Below are 18,757 nucleotides of genomic sequence, written 5' to 3' on the forward strand. Positions count from 1 at the left end.
CAGACATCTGAGTAGTCAGAACAATAATTCTGGAAGGCATGGTCACTCACCATTGTGGTAACTCTCATAGAAAAAGTTGGACTGCCGATTTAACTGGCCAAGCAATTATTCAACTTGAGTCAATAGTCAGATATGGCTCCTAAAAATCTTACCGTTGCATACTGTTCGTACCGGGACATGACTGTTGGGTTGTTTAGGATACTTGTAGCAGTGAGTACGCTCTCCCTTTTTATTTGTTCCTTGTAAGCCTGGAATTTTTTTTAGATAAATAAACGTTAATTTATACACATACTGCTAGTTCAACTACAATAACTTGGTTGGAACCTAGAAGAGAAGGCATTCAATGTGGACAGAAACCCTTTTGAAACTACTCTGCCACCAGGGTGTGCCAGATAAGCGTTTAAAAAATACCAGGGACTCTTATTAGGGAATGACCCGCAATCTCGCTCCCTCCACAAGCAAGCAATCAAACCCCACCAAGCAGGCCGTGACCTGAAACCCCCAAGGGGAAAAGAGCACAGCCAAGAGACCAGGCGAGCAGATAATGTGCTTTAATGTAAGCTGGGACTCCGATGTCTGTGCTCTTTTCAGGACATGCCCTTTGAAGGACACAGATTGGTCAATGAGAGAGCCCAAGGATTTGGAAAAAAATGAAATAGGGAGAAGAGGCCATCCAATTTCAAAGACATGCCCTTCACATTGACAAAGCCTTTATTTGAGATACCCATAATTAATATTATAACCACCACACTGCCCAATTATTTCAACTATCAAACCAATGCCAAGGTGTTGGCGATGTGAAGGTCTGTAATTGTTAATGACGTGATGGGTTGCACTGACATTCATATAGAGCCACTCTCACACAGACAGAGCCACCCACACACAGAGCCGACAAAAGAAGCTATCCACACAGAGCGCTACACACAGAGCGCTAAGCGCCACACACAGACAGAGAGCCACACACAGACAGACAGAGCGCCACACACACACACAGACAGACAGAGCGCCACACACACACAGAGACAGAGCGCCACACACACACACACAGACAGAGCGCCACACACACACAGACAGAGCGCCACACACACACAGACAGAGCGCCACACACACAGACAGAGCCACACACACACAGACAGAGCCACACACACAGACAGAGCCACACACACAGACAGAGCCACACACACAGACAGAGCCACACACACAGACAGAGCCACACACACAGACAGAGCCGCACACACAGACAGATCTTCTCACCTGCACAAAGGAAAGGACAAAAATGCACACAGGCTTCGATCAAACACCTTCCAGATTAACTGCCAAGAATGCAGCAGCACGCACAGCTTCAGACCCAGCACTTACCCACCAAATACACTTCCGCCACAGAAGCAGCACTGGCTGGTGAGACTAGCCAGCCACCAGGGTAAAACCAGACAGAGCAGATGTTCTGAAGAGGCAGCTACCCACAAGACAAGGGCGCCACCAATTTCCAGGACATGGCTCACCAAGACTAACTATTAGTCAGTCAAAGCTCTAGCCTGTAGAATGGGCAATCCAAAAACCACTTGTAACCCAACCATGTCCCCGTCCTCCCTCGCCCCAAAAGAATGTACAGTTAAATGAGATTGATAGGACACTTTGTAAGGCTGAAACAGGGCACATTAACTGTAATATCCAGACGCGGGTAGAAATCTAAGCTCGGAATCAGAAAGGGGGGCCCTGAATACTGCAGGGGGGCTGGGGAGTTCAGCAGTCAATTACTCTCTGCCTTGAAAATAGTACTGTGCCAAAATGGCCTCTTACCCAGAGTGACTAGTACATGTCGCAGCTCAGCGCCCATCACAGAGCCATTGGCTTCTTTGTCGAAGACCCTCAGCCCCTCCACAAAGTCATCGTCGGTACCCTGGTCCTTGTTCTTCGTAATTGTCTGCAGCATGGGCAAGAACTCGTCAAAGCCAAGCTTCTTGGTGTTAAGCTCTGGGAAGGAGAGAAGAGTTCAGAGGAGCAGTCACCGGCTGCAGCAGCGTGCCAGGCTGGAGAGTACACATTAACAGTGACAATGTGATCGTCCAAGTTCCCCAAAAAACCCCAACCACCTCCAGTCAGGTTTTTGTCCCATCCCAGACTGCCAATGAATATTACTGATATGGTCCATCTAGCAACTGTGAACGAGGCAGAGATCTCCAATTCAATGTGTGGCACAGGGCAGGGTCAGAGCTGAGGGCACAGGTGTAAGAGCTGAGGGCACAGGGGTAAGAGCTGAGGGCACAGGGGTAAGAGCTGAGGGCACAGGGGTAAGAGCTGAGGGCACAGGGGTAAGAGCTGAGGGCAAAGGGGTAAGAGCTGAGGGCAAAGGATAAGAGCTGAGGGCAAAGGGGTAAGAGCTGAGGGTGAAAGGTGAGTAGAAATCTGGCGTGTTGGGAATGAGTAGAGCACAGGATACAGATTGCTTAGTGGGTGTGTGTGTGTATTCAAAGGATAAGAAGTATGTGCGGACTTCTGTGAGCTCCCCATTCCTATCGCAATACATAATGCCTTACATACTAGAGTCACATTTTTTACAGCGTGTTCCTCCTGTCACAAATCAATATTTCAACTATTTATTAAACAATTATTGCTTGAAATAGCCTGGAGGTAGGACAGCAAACGCGCATATATACCTAATTTACGAGACGGTTTCCAGTTTCCCTTTGCTGCTGGGGGGAAGAGTTGCATCATAAATACCAGAAATCATGTTTCCACAATTTAATCGCCAGTAACTCCTGAAATATTTAACAATGTTAATACCAGATCTGCCACGATTGTCACATTTTATGTAATATCCTAAATCAGATACAAGCAACACGTCGCGTCCAAGTGAAAGAGGCCCATTAGACTCTAATGCAAGCCTAAGGTTTAGTAATAATAGCCAACGAGGATATAGTGAGCACTTCTGACTTGCCCCCTAGGTTCAATGCACCACAGACATAATGAGCCCCTGGGTCTCATCGTAACAGACTGTGCACTCTGAAATACACCTTAAAATGTAGCTCCTTCAGATTCACCCAAGTTAATTTTCAACTGGGGGGTGCTCTGGTCCACGGATGAGTGGCGTATGCTCAGATCCAGGGGTGAGTGGCGGGTGCTCTGGTCCAGGGGTGAGTAGCGGGTGCTCAGATCTAGGGGTGAGTAGGGGTGCTCTGGTCCAGGGGTGAGAGGCAGTTGCTCTGGTTTAGGGGTGAGTGGCGGGTGCTCTGGTTTAGGGGTGAGTGGCGGGTGCTCTGGTCCAGGGGTGAGTAGCGGGTGCTCAGATCTAGGGGTGAGTAGGGGTACTCTGGTCCAGGGGTGAGAGGCAGGTGCTCTGGTCCAGGGGTGAGTGGCGGGTGCTCAGATCTAGGGGTGAGTAGGGGTACTCTGGTCCAGGGGTGAGAGGCAGGTGCTCTGGTCCAGGGGGTGAGTGGCGCGTGCTCTGGTCCAGGGGTAAGTGGTGGGTGTTCTGGTCCAGGGGTGAGTGGCGGGTGCTCTGGTCCAGGGGTGAGTGGCGGGTGCTCTGGTCCAGGGGTGAGTAGCAGGTGCTCAGATCCAGGGGTGAGTGGGGGTGTTCAGATCCAGTGTTTAGTGGCGGGAGGCAGACACGGTGTAGTTGTGAGTGATTCCTGCAGAGGTCCTGTGGTGATGGCAATGTCCAGTGTAGGGGTGAATGACTGGTGCCGAGGACCAGTGTGGGGGTGAATAACATGCGCGGGGGTGCATAACGTGTGCGGGGGTGAATGAGGGGTGCTCGGGTCCAGTGTGAGTGACGGGTGCCGTTATCCAGTGTGAGTGACGGGTGTGGAGGTCCAGTGCAGGGTGAGAGATTCAGGTTCATCCCAGCCACTCGTTCGTCTAAACCTCGCTCTCATCCAGCACCGACTCCGCTTCTCACCCGCCCAGTATTACAAAATAATCCAGCGCCCACCTGTTCGTGAGCCGAAGGGGTGGCAGCGAGGGGGTGAGCTCTCCGTCCGCCATATCCCGGCTCAGGACGCCTCCGACAGACAAACACTCACTGAGTAATTACAACACCTGGCTGCTGCGCTCCATCACAACAAACTTCGCCCAACCGGAAGTTGCATTCTGAAGGAATCCGAGCTCGGAGCCGGCCCGGCCGGGTCTGGCTCCTCTGGAATGCGGCTCCACCGGCGCAGCCTCGGCCCAGGCCTCGGGGGGATGGATGCGGGCGGGCCACGGGCGCCTGCTCTGGGCACCAGGTTCAGGCAGAAAAGGGAATGGCTGGTTCCGTCTGAACTCAACAGGAGGCAGTTCAGAGAGCAGCCGCTGGGCGGCGTGCCTGGCGTTTACAAGAGAGCGCCAACCTGCCAACCACTCCCAAAAGACAATGAGGCATTGCCCTGGCTGCCGTAGCCTGCCAGGGAGAAGAGCGCAGAAGAGCATGGCAGGCAGGGGGTGCACAATAATCGAGTGAAAGCCACAGACGTATGCCAGCTGCACCCTGGCCATCAGACCCCATCTCTGCCCGCCAGCGACATAATCTTCGAACGTCGCCCTCTGGTAGCAGCGCACACACCCGGTCTACCCAGCCCGTCATCATCCCAGGCTGTGCGCCTCACCCATCGGTGCCATAGATAGAGGTAGGGCGATAGATAGAGGGAGGGAGGGCGATAGATAGATAGAGGGCGATAGATAGATAGAGGCGATAGATAGATAGAGGGAGGGCGATGGATAGAGGGAGGGCGATGGATAGATAGAGGCAGGGCGATAGATAGAGGGAGGGAGATAGATAGATAGGAGGGCGATAGATAGAAGGAGGGCAATAACAGACAGATGTCCCTTCCAATGGCTAGCCTCCATTTATGGAGCTAGCCAATGGAAGAGCAGGCGGGACAAAGCACCCATACTGCTAAACAAAAGGTTTCGCCTGCGCGAACGCTGCTGCGCAGCAGATCGCCAGGCGAAACCTAAAAAACAGAAGCTGTCTATCTAGAAACATACCTTTTTTTGACCGCATTGCCATTTGATCCAGGTTTTCTCAATTTAGGTTTTTTGCCGACAAACGCCCCTCCAATGGGTTTATTAAGCGATTGCATCATCTTTCTTTTCATCCACCTTCCAGCAGGCCCACCAAATACTAGACTTTTCTGGTAGTCGACAACAATTCCAGGTCTCTGCATACCGCCATAATCCTGCAAATTGATAACATAAAATTAGCAGAGAGTATGCAGATAAGGCAAGTTACATGGTGTGCAAAAATGTGTTAACAGTTTTATAATAATGGCAGGCATAATCCAAGAACCAATGTTGGGTGGTCAAGGAATTCGTAGGCTAAGCAGCAGTTGTTGCCATTCTGGTAGGTGTAGATACTTCTTGGCTACAATTATGAAAACTGCAGTAAGGACACTGCTGTACAGGTTTTCATTTGCATTAGTGAGTTGAGAAATAAAGAAGATAAAATGCTTATAAACATGTGTGTGGTTGGGTCTGGTAGCGCGTGTGGTTTGGTTGTGTGTGGTGTGGTTGTGTGTGAGAGAACAGGGAGTTAGAGAAGGAGGCGGGGTGAAAGAACAGCAGATCAGCACAGTAAAAGAACAGGGAGTTAAAGAAGGAGGTAGGGTGGAAGAGAGCAGCAGATCAGCACGTGAGAAGACAAGAGAACAGGGAGTTAGAGGAGGAGGTAGGGTGGAAGAGAGCAGCAGATCAGCACGTGAGAAGACAAGAGAACAGGGAGTTAGAGAAGGAGGCAGGGTGGAAGAGAGCAGCAGATCAGCACGTGAGAAGAGAAGAGAACAGGGCGATAAATAGAGGGAGGGCGATAGATAGAGGGAGGGAGGGCGATAGATAAAGGGAGGGAGGGCGATAGATAGAGGGAGGGAGGGGCGATAGAGTAAGGGAGGGGCGATAGAGTAAGGGAGGGGCGATAGAGTAAGGGAGGGGCGATAGAGTAAGGGAGGGGCGATAGAGTAAGGGAGGGCAATAGAGTAAGGGAGGGCAATAGAGTAAGGGAGGGCAATAGAGTAAGGGAGGGCAATAGAGTAAGGGAGGGCAATAGAGTAAGGGAGGGCAATAGAGTAAGGGGGGGCAATAGAGTAAGGGGGGGCAATAGAGTAAGGGAGGGCAATAGAGTAAGGGAGGGCAATAGATAGACAGATAGATAGATAGAGGGAGGGTGATAGATAGAGAGGGAGGGCGATAGATAGATACAGAGGGAGGGCGATAGATAGATAGAGTGAAGGAGGGCGATAGAGGGAGTGTGATAGATAGAGGGAGTGCGATAGATAGAGGGAGTGCGATAGATAGAGAGAGGGAGTGCGATAGATAGAGAGAGGGAGGGCGATAGATAGAGAGAGGGAGGGCGATAGATAGAGAGAGGGAGGGCGATAGATAGAGAGAGGGAGGGCGATAGATAGAGGGAGGGCGATAGATAGAGAGAGGGAAGGCGATAGATAGAGAGAGGGAAGGCGATAGATAGAGAGAGGGAAGGCGATAGATAGAGAGAGGGAAGGCGATAGATAGAGAGAGGGAAGGCGATAGATAGAGAGAGGGAGGGCGATAGATAGAGGGAGGGCGATAGATAGAGGGAGGGAATGCGATAGATAGAGAGAGGGAAGGCGATAGATAGAGAGAGGGAAGGCGATAGATAGAGAGAGGGAAGGCGATAGATAGAGAGAGGGAAGGCGATAGATAGAGAGAGGGAGGGCGATAGATAGAGGGAGGGCGATAGATAGAGGGAGGGAAGGCGATAGATAGAGAGAGGGAAGGCGATAGATAGAGAGAGGGAAGGCGATAGATAGAGAGAGGGAAGGCGATAGATAGAGGGAGGGCGATAGATAGATAGAGGGAGGGCGATAGATAGAGGGAGGGAGGGCGATAGATAGAGAGAGGGAGGGCGATAGATAGAGAGAGGGAGGGCGATAGATAGAGAGAGGGAGGGCGATAGAGAGAGGGAGTGCGAGAGATAGAGGGAGGGAGTGCGAGAGATAGAGGGAGGGAAGGCGATAGATAGAGGGAGGGAAGGCGATAGATAGAGGGAGGGAAGGCGATAGATAGAGGGAGGGCGATAGATAGAGGGAGGGAAGGCGATAGATAGAGGGAGGGAGTGCGATAGATAGAGGGAGGGAGGGCGATAGATAGAGAGAGGGAGGGCGATAGATAGAGAGAGGGAGTGCGATAGATAGAGGGAGGGAGGGCGATAGATAGAGAGAGGGAGGGCGATAGATAGAGAGAGGGAGGGCGATAGATAGAGGGAGGGAGTGCGATAGATAGACGGAGTGCGATAGATAGAGGGAGGGCGATAGATAGAGAGAGGGAGGGCGATAGATAGAGGGAGGGAGTGCGATAGATAGATAGATAGAGGGCGATAGATAGAGGGAGGGCGATAGATAGAGGGAGGGCGATAGATAGAGGGAGGGCGATAGATAGAGGGAGGGCGATAGATAGAGAGAGGGAAGGCGATAGATAGAGAGAGGGAAGGCGATAGATAGAGAGAGGGAAGGCGATAGATAGAGAGAGGGAAGGCGATAGGTAGAGAGAGGGAAGGCGATAGATAGAGAGAGGGAAGGCGATAGATAGAGAGAGGGAGGGCGATAGATAGAGGGAGGGCGATAGATAGAGGGAGGGAAGGCGATAGATAGAGAGAGGGAAGGCGATAGATAGAGAGAGGGAAGGCGATAGATAGAGAGAGGGAAGGCGATAGATAGAGAGAGGGAAGGCGATAGATAGAGAGAGGGAGGGCGATAGATAGAGGGAGGGCGATAGATAGAGGGAGGGCGATAGATAGAGAGAGGGAGGGCGATAGATAGAGAGAGGGAGGGCGATAGATAGACTGAGGGAGGGCGATAGATAGAGAGAGGGAGGGCGATAGATAGAGGGAGTGCGATAGATAGAGGGAGTGCGATAGATAGAGGGAGTGCGATAGATAGAGGGAGTGCGATAGATAGAGGGAGGGAGGGAGGGCTATAGATAGAGAGAGGGAGGGCGATAGATAGAGAGAGGGAGGGCGATAGATAGAGAGAGGGAGTGCGAGAGATTGAGGGAGGGAGTGCGAGAGATAGAGGGAGGGAGTGCGAGAGATAGAGGGAGGGAGTGCGAGAGATAGAGGGAGGGAAGGCGATAGATAGAGGGAGGGAAGGCGATAGATAGAGGGAGGGCGATAGATAGAGAGAGGGAGGGCGATAGATAGAGGGAGGGAAGGCGATAGATAGAGAGAGGGAAGGCGATAGATAGAGAGAGGGAAGGCGATAGATAGAGAGAGGGAAGGCGATAGATAGAGAGAGGGAAGGCGATAGATAGAGAGAGGGAGGGCGATAGATAGAGGGAGTGCGATAGATAGAGGGAGTGCGATAGATAGAGAGAGGGAGGGCGATAGATAGAGAGAGGGAGGGCGATAGATAGAGAGAGGGAGGGCGATAGATAGAGAGAGGGAGGGCGATAGATAGAGAGAGGGAGGGCGATAGAGAGAGGGAGGGCGATAGAGAGAGGGAGGGCGATAGAGAGAGGGAGGGCGATAGATAGAGAGAGGGCGATAGAAAGAGAGAGGGAGGGCGATAGATAGAGAGAGGGAGGGCGATAGATAGAGAGAGGGAGGGCGATAGATTGAGGGAGGGAGTGCGAGAGATTGAGGGAGGGAGTGCGAGAGATAGAGGGAGGGAAGGCGATAGATAGAGGGAGGGAAGGCGATAGATAGAGGGAGGGCGATAGATAGATAGAGGGAGGGTGATAGATAGAGGGAGGGAAGGCGATAGATAGAGGGAGGGAGTGCGATAGATAGACGGAGTGCGATAGATAGAGGGAGTGCGATAGATAGAGGGAGGGAGGGCGATAGATAGAGAGAGGGAGGGCGATAGATAGAGAGAGAGAGGGAGGGCGATAGATAGAGAGAGAGAGGGAGGGCGATAGAGAGAGGGAGGGCGATAGAGAGAGGGAGTGCGAGAGATTGAGGGAGGGAGTGCGAGAGATAGAGGGAGGGAGTGCGAGAGATAGAGGGAGGGAAGGCGATAGATAGAGGGAGGGAAGGCGATAGATAGAGGGAGGGCGATAGATAGAGGGAGGGAAGGCGATAGATAGAGGGAGGGAGTGCGATAGATAGAGGGAGTGCGATAGATAGAGGGAGTGCGATAGATAGAGGGAGTGCGATAGATAGAGAGAGGGAAGGCGATAGATAGAGAGAGGGAGGGCGATAGATAGAGGGAGTGCGATAGATAGAGGGAGTGCGATAGATAGAGGGAGGGAAGGCGATAGATAGAGGGAGGGAGTGCGATAGATAGACGGAGTGCGATAGATAGAGGGAGGGAGGGCGATAGATAGAGAGAGGGAGGGCGATAGATAGAGAGAGGGAGGGCGATAGATAGAGAGAGGGAGGGCGATAGAGAGAGGGAGTGCGAGAGATAGAGGGAGGGAGTGCGAGAGATAGAGGGAGGGAAGGCGATAGATAGAGGGAGGGAAGGCGATAGATAGAGGGAGGGCGATAGATAGAGGGAGGGAAGGCGATAGATAGAGGGAGGGAGTGCGATAGATAGAGGGAGGGAGGGCGATAGATAGAGAGAGGGAGGGCGATAGATAGAGAGAGGGAGGGCGATAGATAGAGAGAGGGAGGGCGATAGAGAGAGGGAGTGCGAGAGATTGAGGGAGGGAGTGCGAGAGATAGAGGGAGGGAGGGCGAGAGATAGAGGGAGGGAAGGCGATAGATAGAGGGAGGGAAGGCGATAGATAGAGGGAGCGAAGGCGATAGATAGAGGGAGGGAGTGCGATAGATAGAGGGAGGGAGGGCGATAGATAGAGAGAGGGAGGGCGATAGATAGAGAGAGGGAGGGCGATAGATAGAGAGAGGGAGGGCGATAGAGAGAGGGAGTGCGAGAGATTGAGGGAGGGAGTGCGAGAGATAGAGGGAGGGAGTGCGAGAGATAGAGGGAGGGAAGGCGATAGATAGAGGGAGGGAAGGCGATAGATAGAGGGAGGGCGATAGATAGAGGGAGGGAAGGCGATAGATAGAGGGAGGGAGTGCGAGAGATAGAGGGAGGGAAGGCGATAGATAGAGGGAGGGAAGGCGATAGATAGAGGGAGGGCGATAGATAGATAGAGGGAGGGCGATAGATAGAGGGAGGGAAGGCGATGGATAGAGGGAGGGAGTGCGATAGATAGACGGAGTGCGATAGATAGAGGGAGGGAGTGCGATAGATAGATTGAGGGAGGGAGTGCGATAGATAGATGGAGGGAGTGCGAGAGATTGAGGGAGGGAGTGCGAGAGATTGAGGGAGGGAGTGCGAGAGATTGAGGGAGGGAGTGCGAGAGATAGAGGGAGGGAGTGCGAGAGATAGAGGGAGGGAGTGCGAGAGATAGAGGGAGGGAGTGCGAGAGATAGAGGGAGGGAGTGCGAGAGATAGAGGGAGGGAAGGCAATAGATAGAGGGAGGGCGATAGATAGAGGGAGGGCGATAGATAGATAGAGGGAGGGCGATAGATAGAGGGAGGGAAGGCGATAGATAGAGGGAGGGAGTGCGATAGATAGACGGAGTGCGATAGATAGAGGGAGGGCGATAGATAGAGAGAGGGAGGGCGATAGATAGAGAGAGGGAGGGCGATAGATAGATAGAGGGCGATAGATAGATAGAGGGCGATAGATAGAGGGAGGGCGATAGATAGAGGGAGGGCGATAGATAGAGGGAGGGCGATAGATAGAGGGAGGGCGATAGATAGAGGGAGGGCGATAGATAGAGGGAGGGCGATAGATAGAGGGAGGGCGATAGATAGAGGGAGGGCGATAGATAGAGGGAGGGCGATAGATAGAGGGAGGGCGATAGATAGAGGGAGGGCGATAGATAGATTGAGGGAGTGCGAGAGATAGATTGAGGGAGTGCGAGAGATAGATTGAGGAATGCGAGAGATAGAGGGAGGGAGTGCGAGAGATAGATTGGAGGGCAATAACAGACAGATGTCCCTTCCAATGGCTAGCCTCCATTTATGGAGCTAGCCAATGGAAGAGCAGGCGGGACAAAGCACCCATACTGCTAAACAAAAGTTTTCGCCTGCGCGAACACTGCTATGCAGCGGATCGCCAGGCGAAACCTAAAAAACAGAAGCTGTCTATCTAGAAACATACCTTCTTTGACCGCATTGCCATTTGATCCAGGTTTTCTCAATTTAGGTTTTTTGCCGACAAACGCCCCTCCAATGGGTTTATTAAGCGATTGCATCATCTTTCTTTTCATCCACCTTCCAGCAGGCCCACCAAATACTAGACTTTTCTGGTAGTCGACAACAATTCCAGGTCTCTGAATACCGCCATAATCCTGCAAATTGATAACATAAAATTAGCAGAGAGTATGCAGATAAGGCAAGTTACATGGTGTCCAAAAATGTGTTAACAGTTTTATAATAATGGCAGGCATAATCCAAGAACCAATGTTGGGTGGTCAAGGAATTCGTAGGCTAAGCAGCAGTTGTTGCCATTCTGGTAGGTGTAGATACTTCTTGGGTACAATTATGAAAACTGCAGCAAGGACACTGCTGTACAGGTTTTCATTTGCATTAGTGAGTTGAGAAATAAAGAAGATAAAATGCTTATAAACATGTGTGTGGTTGGGTCTGGTTGTGCGTGTGGTTTGGTTGTGTGTGGTGTGGTTGTGTGTGAGAGAACAGGGAGTTAGAGAAGGAGGCGGGGTGAAAGAACAGCAGATCAGCACAGTAAAAGAACAGGGAGTTAAAGAAGGAGGTGGGGTGGAAGAGAGCAGCAGATCAGCACGTGAGAAGAGAAGAGAACAGGGCGATAAATAGAGGGAGGGCGATAGATAGAGTGAGGGCGATAGATAAGATAGGGAAGGAGGGCGATAGAGTAAGGGAGGACTTTATTTTTCTGACACCGAATCCGACATTGAATTTCCTGCCACCCCTGGGGACGGGAGCGATTAAGGTACACATGAAAACACCCAGCGAGCGGACCGTTCTGTTCCTCCATCCAGACCTGCAGGCGCAAGGCGCAGACTACCTGTCGTTCCAACCCATGACGGGGCGAGACCGGTGGACATTAGCAGGACCGGCAGACTGTTAGGACCGCCAGCTAAACTTAAGGACTACATTTGTGGATAGTGGAACCTTATGTTCTCTATCTGTTTCTACTGTTCCCATCACCCCCAAAGGAGGGGGATGTGTTGTGTTTATAATACTTGTGTCCCTCCTAGGACACCTTACTAGACGTGCTTCCCAGTGTCCCTGCGAGGACACCGTTTAGCAGTGAGGTCACCAGCTGATAACTGTCACATATGACAGTTACCAGCTGATCGCCGAGCTGACTGCCGCTTCGCTCCATGTTAGGAGCAAACGTGTTGGTCGGAATAAAGAAGTTAAGAACACTCAATAGTTTTGTATTCTTAACACACTTTGCCAGGGCCGGTTCTGGTTCCCAGTCCGGCCCTGCAAGAGCATCGCCAATACCTGCTTAAAATATGCACTAGATGCAGTGGAAACATCAGACCGACATTATGATAGGAATCACTGAGAGAGCTATGCCTCGTTAAGAATTTCAGGTTTTAAGTTCTTAGGCGCTAGGTGGTACACTGGTGAATGGCCGCCATTAAGTTAGGCTCTCACCGTCCGGAGATCTAAATCCAGCATTTATCCTTTCAAATCGGAGTATGCTTGCTTTGTCATGGGCAGGAGAGCATCAGAGCAGTACCACCGTTGAGGAGTATGTATCCTCCTGGGCGCGAGAATGTCTGGGCAATAGTACTATCGAAGAGTATGCAGCCTGCTAGTGGGAGAACATCTGGTACTACTGCTATTGACGAGTGTGCAATTTAATGGGCAGGGGCATGTTCTCGCAGTACCACCATTGAAGAGTATACATCTGTTAAGGTGGGACAGCATCTGAGCAGTATAAATCCTCATGGACACAAGAGCAGTAACAGGGTACCACGGGTGGTTATGCGTGTGTCCCTCCCCAATCCCACTTGCATCGCTACTATTTTCTTGAATGTCTCCCCAATTCCTAGGTATTATAAGTTGAGAGCAGTAGAGGTGGGATCAAATGCCTCCTTTAAAAAACAGAGCAAATGCTCATTAACCACATCAGATGAGACTTGCCTTTTTAATACGCAAATCTTTACCCATGTGGACAGCAGACTCCTTAATCCAAGTATATGCAGGGACAGATGGACAGTGACCTGGGCATGACCTGGGCAGCCCTCTGGGCCTGGTAGATGGACCAAGGGCTGAGTGGAGCATTTTCGGGGAGTGTTTATATCAGGGAGGGATGTAAGAAATGGCGACAGGCTCAGTGGTTCTCGCAAGGTACTAAAATGGACGGCCTTGCAACCGACCGAGCAAAGAGACTTATGATTGACTGAGGAGCAGAGTGTGGACCCTAATACCCTGGTCTTCATTGCTTGAATTTGCTCGCGAGAAAGAGTGGCCGAATCGTGTCACTCATAATTACACTGAAATTAAAAAAAATTCACACATAAGCATTCTGAAACTTGGCATCTATCTGATGTAAATATTATTTCTCTCTGGTCTCACAGTCGTCCCTGGCATCCCAAATTCGAAGGCGAATTGCGACGCGATATCACAGAGAAGAAGGTGGTGGCCTCTGTCTGATGTCGTCGTAGGTATTGTGTTTCACCACTGCGGCGCACGCACGGTCTCCGCGACCTCAGTCCACTCCCTGGAGGGCGCGTGACCGCGCTGTGATGAGTCAGAGAGCAGGTGCCTTTCTCTTGAGCTTCAATTGCAACACCGTTCACCGCTCAGATTCCATATCATTTACCGCCCGCCTTGTAGCAGTAGCTCTTCGTTTATAGAAGATCTCAAAGACTTCATCAGCGACCAATACTCTCAAAGTGACAATCAGACCATCGTGGGTGACTTCAATCTCCACTGGGGCGCACCACAAGACTCCTCTGCGAACTCACTGGCCACCTTCCTCTCGGCAAATGATCTTATCCAACACTGCACTGAACCAACCCACTCTAAGGGCACAATCCTGGACCTTGTTATTTCTAAAGCAGGCATGCTTTCTACTACTACCCCTATTCATGTAGATTGGTCTGACCACCACCTCATCCCATTCTCTCTTCAACTTTCACACTCTATAACTCTTGGCCAACCCAAGAGGGCCATCTCCTGGTTCTGTGATGCCAAAAACATTGATGTCGGTCCCCTCTGTGAATCAGCTTTGCTTTCACTTCCAAGGCTAGACCCGAACATAGCTGTTGACGATCTCACCTCCCAATGCCTCACAGTTCTTGAAGCTGAAATTAATAACGTCGCTCCACTCAAAAGCAAAAGGATAAGGCCCACTCCCTCAGCACCTTGGTTCAACAAATCCCTTTATGAGGAAAGGAAGCAGCTAAGATTCCTGGAGAAGCAATGGAGGCAATTGCCTTCCACTGACAATTTAGCCTTGCTTCGCACAGCAAGATCCAAATACCACAAGCACATCTTCCTTGAGAAAGCGACGCACTTCAAAACCCTCCTTGATTCCGCCAAAAATAGACCCAAAAAACTATTCGATCTCATCAAGACTCCGAGCTGCTCTCCCCTAACCTCCAAGGTGGAGGATTCTACAAAGAGAGCAGCGGATTTCGCTACTTTCTTCGATGGAAAGGTGAAATCACTTGTGGATCAGGTTGCTCATCCTACACCTCCAGAGGAGCGCAAATCCTTAGCCATTTGGCAGAGCTTTGACCCCATATCTGAAGATGCCCTTCTCAAATGCATACGCGAAACAAAGCCCTCCAACCACTCGCTTGACCCTATCCCCAGTGCCATTGCCTTTGACTTCTATGCCCATTCCCTCCCCTGTTGGACCACTCTGATCAACCTCTCCCTCTGGCAAGGCTCCCTTCCTGTCCCCTTCAAAACTGGGCAGGTCACCCCTCTGCTGAAAAAGCCCACTGCTGATGCGAATGACCTCAATAACTACCGCCCCATCACTAACCTTCCCTTTCTTGCAAAGATAGCGGAAAGATGTGTAGCCAAACAACTCTCTCGTCATATCAAGGACAATGATCTTCTTGACAATTGTCAGTCCGGCTTCATCCAAAACTGCAGCACTGAAACAGCCCTACTGCAAGTGGTTGATGATGCGCTGAGGATACTCGACTCAGGGGGGTCCTGTCTGCTAATTCTCCTTGACCTCTCCGCAGCCTTCGACACTGTTAATCACAACACCCTCCTCAATATTCTTCAACAGAGAATGGGCATGGAGGGCACTGTGCTTAAATGGTTTGCATCCTTCCTCTCTGACAGATCTCAAATGATCAAAATAGCGAACAGTCTTTCGTCTCCTGTGGCGGTGGGTCAAGGTGTTCCCCAAGGCTCTATACTTGCACCCACGCTGTTCAATCTCTACTTAGAACCACTGGGAAACCTCCTAAGCAAATCCGGGATTCACTATCCTCTCTATGCAGATGACACTCAACTCTACCTCAAGGTTGCCTCCACTCATGATCTCTCCATCCTAAAATCTACTCTTGACTCCATTCAAAACTGGATGTCATCTCATCAATTAATTCTGAATCCCTCCAAAACTGAATTCCTCCTCTTCTCCTCCTCACTCTCTCCTCCCCCGGTTCAATCATGGATGGATCAGATGAATCTACTAAACAACAAACCCATCATTGTCGACAGCGCAAAATCTCTTGGTGTCATTCTAGACAAAAAACTCAATCTAACTCCCCACATCAATTCTATTGCAAAATCTGCTCGCTACCAACTGCGCCTTCTTTGGGGAATCCGTCGCTTCTTCCCGGAGCAGGACCTTATAACCCTGGTGCAATCGCTGGTCCTCTCCAGACTAGACTACTGCAATTCTCTTGTTACTGGCCTCCCCAAATCTCACCTGTCCCCACTTAAGTCTGTCTTCCATTCAGCAGCTCGTTTCATCTATGGGGCCAAAAGAAGCGATCACATCACACCGTTGTTATCCACCCTCCGCTGGCTTCCCTTCGAGGCTAGAGCTATCTACAAGACCGCTTGTATCACCCACAAAGCCTTGCACTCCTCCTCTCCCCGCTACCTGGTGAATAAACTGAAACTCTCTGGAGGCTGTAGACCTTCACGCAATGCCGAGAATCTACTGCTTGAACCTCCCACTTTCAAGAAGGAAAGAACAATGGCCCAATCCTTTTCAGGCAACGCAGTGAGAATCTGGAACTCGTTTCCGCCTGAGCTCTGGACCACCGCCTCCTCCCAGGCCTTCAAAAGGGACCTCAAAGTTCTCCTCCTCCAGAGACACCTCCAAAAGTAATTCACGTCCTCTTGCTATTCGGAGGAAGACTTCCCACTACTGATATTTTTTACTTTCCATGACCATGGGAGTGCCTTCCCAGTGTTTTCCTGTGGTGGGAGTGTCTGCCTTTTTGCAGTATTCTCCATGTACTTGTGTTCGGTGCCCTTTTGTAACATGCACACAACACTTTGCCCTTGTAACCCACGGTTGCTACCTCTCACATGTTTTTACCTTTGATACTTGCACAAGTGCCACCTTGCCTACGTAACGCCTGTTCTTGTGCCTAGCACTTATTGCAGTATTATACCTCAAATTATACTCTGTTTTCTCTTATAACTGCCCACTTGTCACTTTTCCTCTTGTGCACTTTTGACTACCTCATGTATTTTTGGTTGCTCACAATTTTTACTACCTCAAGTATTTTGTTTGCTCACAATTGTCACTATTACCTTTACTACCTCATGTATTTTTGGTTGCTCACAATTTTTACTACCTCAAGTATTTTGTTTGCTCACAATTGTCACTATTACCTTTACTACCTCATGTATTTTTGGTTGCTCACAATTTTTACTACCTCATGTTTTTTGTTTGCTCACAATTGTCACTATTACCTTATGTAAGTAACGTATGTTTTAGTAATCTGCTCTTCTGTAATGTTTCTCATTATGCTTCATTTCTGTTCCTAATGTGAAGCGCTCTGACGCCTCCGGGTAAAGTCCGCGCTATATAAAAATGCATAAATAAATTTAGGACATCTAAGTAACTAGCTCCGCACCCCCGCACCACCCTAGTGACGCCACTGTGGCGTCTTCCCACGGAGCGCGACCTGCGAGCCTGTCGGATCTGCCACCCACGAGAGGCACCCCCGCACCACCCTAGTGACGCCACTGTGGCGTCTTCCCACGGAGCGCGACCTGCGAGCCTGTTGGATCTGCCACCCACGAGAGGCCGCGGCACTGCCTAGGGAAACGGGCCGCATAAGTACAAGGCCTGGAGGGGAGACCATCCTTACCTAGGCTGCCGCATTCACGGAGGAGCGTCCACCTCCTGGCAACGTAGAAAATGAATGTGCGCATGCGCATGTGCGCACAAACCTTAATGTGCGCATGCGCATGTGCGCATGCGCATGTGCGCACAAACCGGGGGTGCAGTCCCTGATGGGCGGGGTATTGAAACGTCATAAAAATTAATGTGCGCATGCGCACCATTGGTGCGCATGCGCACAATGACAGGGGGGGCGCTCAATCATGGGAGCAGCGGATTATAGAACACCGGCACTACAGGGCTTTAGCCTGAAGCGCCCGGGGCTAACTTTACCCTCACGTCATCAGGGGGTGGAGATTGGACCTGTGGGCTATGCATTTGCCGAGCTGATGACCTCACAGACCTCAGGTCGGTGAGCTCGTCAGCCCGGAAAAGAGTTCACCCAGTGTCACTCAGCGGCATTAACTCAGGCTAAGTGTCAGCCTGGCAGTTTGCAGCACTTCTGGAACCGACACGGAAAAAAGAATGAAGTATTTACCCGTGCGTGAGTGCATCATGTATTTCAGCAACCTTGTTTGCAGTTTGGTTTTATTTTAGAATTTGGTGATGGGGGGGCGAAAGTAAAGGGGGCGGAGCCCCACCGCCCTGCAAGAGAAACCGCCACTGCAGAACACGTTCCTGAATGGAGTGCTGGCCTGCAATATCTGTTCACTGAAATCAAAAGGCTTCTGAAAAACCTTGGGGTTGATACCAGTGATTTTAGCAAATTTGAAGAAAAAAACTTATGCTGCAGTATAAGGGGTAAGGCCTCATATCAATTTTAATGTTAAAATAAGGGCCAGTGGTGCATTTAGGAATATATATCAGTTTTATGTAGTGCAAACGTGACACAAGAGCATTGGAGTGCTTTACGTCAGTACCACATTGCATTATACAAGGTCAGAATCATTTTATTTTTAAGAATGATTAAGTAACTTATCTAAGATCAAAAGAAGTTGAGCCAATGCCAGGACTCGAACCTGGTTCCCCAGTTCAGCAGCTCTGGCTGTTAGGCCGCATCCATATTTTTCAATTTATAAATGAAAGTCAAACACAAGTGCCTTGGTTATTATGTATGCTCATGTACGGTAGCACATTCTCTGTTGAAATGGCTCTGTGAAATAAAAAAACAGTAGCAACAAATACTGGAAGGTTTATCCGCAGTCTTGATTGGGAATACTTGCAAGGGTTTGTTTTAAAACTGGACTTAAGGATGGAGTTAAATACCTCTGCATTGGTGCACAAACAGGGCTTATCATTTTAAATATTACTTAAACATAGGCCAGGGCTTTCGTGACCTACCAACAATCGGCTCACAACTCACAATTTGGAAAACGCTGATATAAGGCTTGGATGGCAACGGGCTGTTGTGGGTTTGGACCCCAACCAAGATGTCTATGCGTAACTGATAAGATGCGTGTACAAGATGAGCCTGGTTTGTTCAGTGCTGATAAGAGTTTACATAAATATTGTGGAAGGCGTGTTAAATGAGGTGCTTACGCAAGGTACAGCAGTGTTGTTCGATGCTATGCAGGGCATG

General features: G+C 50.3%; 1 protein-coding gene and 1 long non-coding RNA gene across 2 annotated transcripts in view; one reads left to right on the forward strand and one right to left on the reverse strand.

The window, feature by feature from the left end:
• Positions 1-18,757, forward strand: part of LOC147691915 (uncharacterized) — a 194,282-nt gene that overhangs the window by 166,179 nt on the left and 9,346 nt on the right. The gene's annotated exons all lie outside the window — the stretch shown is intronic.
• On the reverse strand, positions 1,923-11,893 carry LOC147691916 (uncharacterized). Its single transcript, XR_015299971.1, has 3 exons — positions 11,068-11,893; positions 4,969-5,159; positions 1,923-1,974 (listed from the first exon to the last, which is right to left on the reverse strand). It is a non-coding gene; the product is annotated as an uncharacterized LOC147691916 (long non-coding RNA).

This window comes from Lissotriton vulgaris, chromosome 9 (assembly GCF_964263255.1).
Source record: "Lissotriton vulgaris chromosome 9, aLisVul1.2, whole genome shotgun sequence".
NCBI classification, from domain to species: domain Eukaryota; kingdom Metazoa; phylum Chordata; class Amphibia; order Caudata; family Salamandridae; genus Lissotriton; species Lissotriton vulgaris.